This window comes from Oryx dammah, unplaced genomic scaffold (genome assembly GCF_014754425.2).
Source record: "Oryx dammah isolate SB20612 unplaced genomic scaffold, SCBI_Odam_1.1 HiC_scaffold_29, whole genome shotgun sequence".
In the NCBI taxonomy this organism is placed as follows: domain Eukaryota; kingdom Metazoa; phylum Chordata; class Mammalia; order Artiodactyla; family Bovidae; genus Oryx; species Oryx dammah.
In genome coordinates, this window is record NW_024070213.1 from 56687385 (window position 1) to 56693384 (window position 6000).

The 6000-nt window shown below is 35.9% G+C and overlaps 1 long non-coding RNA gene across 2 annotated transcripts in view; it reads right to left on the minus strand.

Annotated features, from left to right (window-relative positions):
• The window catches only part of LOC120858485, a 70212-nt gene extending 65264 nt beyond the window's left edge, over positions 1-4948 (minus strand). For both annotated transcript variants that reach the window (XR_005719878.1, XR_005719877.1), the window contains exons 1-5: positions 4802-4948; positions 4121-4229; positions 3423-3619; positions 2695-2885; positions 1513-1641 (exon numbers count right to left, since the gene is read on the minus strand). This is a non-coding gene — a long non-coding RNA (uncharacterized LOC120858485). The remainder of the gene's footprint in view (positions 1-1512; positions 1642-2694; positions 2886-3422; positions 3620-4120; positions 4230-4801) is intronic.
• Between the last annotated feature and the right edge of the window lie 1052 nt (positions 4949-6000).

Genomic DNA, 6000 nt, shown 5'->3' on the forward strand with positions numbered 1-6000 from the left:
CTTCACCCACTAAAGCACAGCCATCGCAAGTGTCCTAAAGACTCTGGCTATCCTCATGATGATGTTGATTTAGTTAAGCAAAGAAGTACATGTTAAGTCTGAAATATTTTGAACTTATTAATCCTAAACTTTTCTTTAGAAAATAAACGAGTGTCAGAGATTCTTCAAGGACCCCAAAGGATGTTTATAAATAGAAAATCTTTGTCAGCTTAAGGTCAAATTGGCTTAAGAATGTCTAATGACTAAAATGGACAGGCCTCATACTCCTGAAAAAATTCCAGATATAGTTATGGCATGAATATCCATAAGCCTCTAATCATTCATATATATGTATGCACGTGTATGTATATATATAAATGAAAAAATATATGTGAAAACATATATTTATCAATTGAATTTTTGCTAACATTTTAAAGGAGAGTTATTTTTCCATGGCACTCTCTGTTAACTTTTGATTGAGTCTGATAAGAAATATCCAGGATGATCATAGAACATAAAACAAACTAAATTTATACCTCACTGTAAGAAGGTACAAGTACAGCCTCTAACTTCAGTGAAAGAAGAGGTTTTTTTTAAAATTTGTTTAATATATGGCATGTGGGCCCCATCTGAGGAATATTTTGATTTATTCATAAAGCCTGCTACAGCTATATCTCAATAATCAGATGTATCTCAGAGCACTAGTCTTCCCACCTTAAATGTATATTACATTTATCCCTCCGAGATGACTCTTACATCGTACCTTTAAGCCTCCTTAAAAATATATTCAGTACAAATGCAAAATGATATTATTCATCCCAATTTCGCCACTCACAAGGAAATCACCTCTGAGGGGACAATTCCACAGCCCACTGCTGCTCATGGAGAAGACTAACACCTTTCCTCATGCCTTCTGCTCCCTAAATTCTCCTCTGTAAGGATAAAGGCATCCAAAGTGGCAGAGTGACAGGTCAAAGGGTCAGGGATCAATACAGTGATATGTGTTAGGGTATTTGCTTGATTAAATGATCTTCATAAAATATTTAAAGAGGTTTATACCTACCACTTAGGAAAGAGGAGTCAAATTAACAGAACACAGAGAAATCAATTCTCAATTTCTAGTTTCAATAGAAGCAAACAATAACACGTGAAATATACAACTTGAGAACCCTCACAAAAACCTACATTTAATGGTAATTTTCATCCTGCACATTTAGTTTCTGCTAACCCAAGAGCTATTAAAACTACTCGAGATTCTTCCATGACATCTGATTTAGTCAGTGGTAGGAAGTAGCCCAGTAACATGCTGAGTAGAAGGAGATACCCATTTGGATTGACAAAATCCACCAGAGTTAATCGTCAAAAGTGAAATTTCTGTATCCTATAATCAAGAGTCGCTGGGCATTTGATTAAATACCCCAGGCATTTGGTCCCCAACCTACTTTTGTTTCTCCCCCCAGCTGGCAAACAAGAGAAATGAGACCAAGAGCCTGAAGAAACAAAGCATGTACTTTAATACAGAAATGCTTTTACCTGCCATGCCTGCTGTGAACGGAATGGGCTGGGCTTTCAACACGTTAGTCAGCTTAACTCTCAGTTGGTGGCACTGGGTAAGTGTAGCCACGCAGTCTTACTGCTCTGTTTCTGTTCTTTAACGGCCAACTGGAATACAACAGTGGAGTCAAAGGGAAACAAAAGAGAGATGGATCCAGAAAGAACCCGAAGGATGAGAACAAAGCAAGCAAAGAAAATGGTAATGAGTCAAAGCCTGCTCGCCAAAGCTGGCCTCCCAGACTATTTTCACACTGAAGATAATTATGCTTCCATTAATTGCCACTTTCCCCCTCAAAAACTCATGTTTTACAAACTACAAATTATCTAGTGGAAATTCTTCTTTGCAACATGTTAGGAAAAGTCATAGGATGTACTTAATCCAAAGAGAAAATGGCTGCTATTACATTGCTCAGACATCGATAAGATATATTGTACATATTGTGGGAGAATTTTGTATAAACATAAAGCATAGTGATGTTAAAAACTCTAAGCTTTTGGGGCTACAAAAAAGAGCCAGTGAGATCTTTTTTTGATGTATGACAGTATCTGTACCAAATAGAGACAACTAGATATTCGAGAATCTTCACACTGTATCTACGGGCACCTGGAATTTTCCATATGTCTGACTCCTCCATCACCTCTCCATCATACTTTGTACTTTTTTCCCTCCCATGCAGAATTTATATTATTATAACAGTAAACACAAGGCTGCCACTTACCATGAAATCTTTAGTTCCTACTTTAATTTTAGAATACTTCAAAGCAAGCATTTCATTGTCTTTGGTTTGATCACATTTAAGAATTCACACATCAAAAGTTAAACTTCATCAAAGGTTAGAGAATAGTTTGCCTTTTCCCCCCAAAAGAATTACCATGTACATAATTTATTTTTGCTTAAATATGCATGATACATTGAGTTATAATTGTCTGAGCTGGAAAGGATGGGAAAACAATAAAAAGAACATAATTTATGCAGAAATAAAATACATTAAACAGCCTAGCTTTAAATCCCTGAAACTGGTCACCATTGAGACAATGCATGTAAAGCTTTATATTATGGTTTTCTGTGTCAAACTGAAATGCAAAGTTTTCTTTGGGCTGGGATCATAATAAATAATATTAACTTTTATCTCAACTTAATGAGACATGATAAAATCTTACCTCATACGACGGGACATCTAGAATTTGCACTTTCCATGTTATTCACTAATAATGCAGCAGCAACCTTCTAATAGTCTTTCTTTTAGAACATTGTTTTCTTGGGTAATCAGAGTCAGGGTATTAACCAAATGATGGAAAGTTAGAATGCAAATCATAAACAATTTTTTGTGGTTGCTATTGCTTCAGCCAATCTGAAAGTTCAAGATCAGAAAAAGAGTGCTAAGAATTTCCCACTGTATATCAAAAAGAAAGAAATACTAAGATAATCCTATACATTACCACAAACTCACTATCATTTCATATTTTTAACTTCCTTATAATGAATTTTTGATCCCACAGAGTATGAAAATCCAAATTTTATCTATGCCCAGACATAGCAAAGCGGTTGTAATTTGGCAGTTTTCTACTTGGAGGCCTGAATTATCTTCCTTGATCATCTACTCTGTTCAAATTCATTATGAAAATGACCAATTTACCACCTCGCTTCACACAAGGAAGACAATACTATAGAATGTAGGTCCCAGGGTAGAACAATCAAATGCTACCTGGGGACAGATGAGCAAGCTAGAGCATGTGTGAGTAACTTAAATTGCTCCAATTATTCTTTTACTTATAAAACGATTTCTATACTCCCCATTATGAGTTCCAAAAACATACGCTTGGAAGCAAGAGCCATGAGCATACATCATGTTCGACTGCCGGAAGCCAACTCACAATATATTGCTTACCTTGTAGAGATGGAGCAGCATAGGGCTCATAATAGGATGAGTGATGCATAAAATGTTCTTCAGCTCACTTCCCCTAGGATTTATGTTTCCAAACCTAGGAACACCGTCTGCCTGCATGGACCGAACGCTAAGCAATGCAGTCAAACCACCAATGCATTAGGTATAGTTTTTCAACTTTGTGAAATCTAGAAGAAACCCTAAAATAAGTACACAAACAAGCAAGTATGTGTCTAAAAATTCTGGCACAGATTAGCAGGAAGAGTACACAGTTTAAATTAGGAAGATCAGTAATGGGCACATATTTTTAAGTTTGTATAAGTAACATGCTTTTTCTTAGAAACTGAAGGAATATTGCCTCCTTGTTTGTAAGTTTATAAGAGAGACTGTTTTGTATTGTACAACACAAGTATTCCACAAGGAAATCACTGGATCTGAATTATAGATAAGATGTTGGTCAAAAGATCAATTTTTTTTCCCAAAGGAATAAAGAAAATAAGTGAATTTAAGAAAAATATATGAGAAAAATATATGGTCCAAATTCTCATTGGATTGCCTCATTTAATTTTTTTGAAAAAAAAAAATCACCAATTTTCTAAAGGCATAGTTTCAAATCAGACTTGTTTCCAGTCTAAATTTAGCCTCCATTCCTTGTGTCATATTTCTTCTGTATGAGAAGGAAAATCAATGCCCTTACTCACCTTTGGAAGAATTTCACTGCCAAGCCTCCATGGTTCTATGGGATTCAATAATCCGTGGCTCAGTATCGATTTTTCTCTGACACCTGTAGAAACAGCCTCTCCTTCCTTTCTAACAAAATATAGCAACAAAAGTTGTGTAGTTTCTGAATAAATTAAAGAGGCTATTAAGCACAACTTCATCCTGCAAGGAAATGTGGTTTACACTTTCTAAAAAACTCATTAGCTTCCCTTGATTTTTCTGAGCCACTTAACTTTTTAAGAATAACATGAACATATAGTTTTAAAACACAACTTGAGTGTTACTTTCTTAAGTATGTTGCAACTAACACATATGTTACAATTAGTACTTATTTTTCTAAGAAAAGAGACAAATGGTAAAGCCTATCAAACTTCAACTCCCAATTTAAAAATACCTCCAAAATCAAAACCTTTTTTTAAATATGAAAAATCACAATCACGCCTTGAAAGTCAAAAGTTCTGATAAAACAGAAGACCCTTCCAGGCAGTGGAATAGAGCATATTGAATCCTAGGAGAGAGGGTGGGTTACACTTTGGGGTATGTTCTTTAGCATTAAAAGAGCTAGGACAACAGGCAAGAGTCATCAGTTTCCTTGAGAAACATAAATATATTAAAAAAAATCTAAAACCTAAGAAGTCATGTTTCCAGCATTCTTCACACACCTGATTTAAACTTCAAAGGTACTTGTTTCACCCTGGGCAGACTTCTTCGGGCTTATCTGAATACACATTTCCCGCAGCCATTCTGCGCCGCTGAGTGGAGTCACTACAAGTTGGCAACCCACTCCGTCACTCACTCCATGAGGCTGCAAATCTGCAAAATAAAAAATGCAGTGTTAGAAAAATTCCCTTTTCCTTGTAAAATCCTAGAGAGGAAAACACAAAGCAGGTTGTTTCTCACAATATATGTGACATGTGACATCTTGGTTAAAAGTGACACAGCCATGTTGCACTGTGACAGGTTTAGAGTTAAGACCTGACAGATATAAACCTGCAAGAACAACCTCCCTGCCACAGATATTTAAGCTCATGTTAAAACTTTGATTTGATCGTCCCTTGATTAGCTTGCGCAACAGAGATAGCTGCTGCCTTTCCAGTTCATTAGAAATTACGGTATTCTTCACATTATTGTCAATTTAAGCTCCCGTTTTACTAAAATGTAGGCATTTTAACTGCTCATCAAACCTGTGCACATTTTTGAGTTAAAGAATTAGATCAGTCCAGACTCCAGTTCTCAAAGAAGTTCCATTGTTTATCAGGCCATGTCTACACTGGCTGAGCAAAGCGCTCGGTTCAGAAGGAGAAGCGCCTTTGGCAGCTAGAGTCCACATAGCTGATCCATGGAGGCTTGGGTGGAGGTTCTGCACCTAATTATACAAGTTCAATGAAATTACTAAGCATTTGATGAGAATGACCCATGACGACAAAAAAGGCATGGCGTGATTGTTATTCTAATTTATTTACATGGTAGTCATTTAGGATGCAATTCAAAGATCCCATAACAAATAAGAACGCTTACACTTCACAGGCGACAATGGATGTGGATATTAAAATAGTTGATAATTCAACATTTGGTTGAATCCAAGTCATATTCTTCCTAAACAAGACAGTGATGGCATGATTTTAAAATGCAGTGCTTTTCCTTAACTGGTCTAGATAAAACTTATAGCTCTGATTTTATATTTTTTGAGAACAATCTTCAGAGTTCAACTAATTAAAAAGGTTAGTTCAACCTCACACACAAAAAAATGAGTCAAAATGGTAATTGATATTTTGGAGGAAATATTTACACTCTAACTTGCACTATTAAGATTTAGTAGTGACTGGGATTGCATTCTATTCTGGGGACAGTACTATACCAT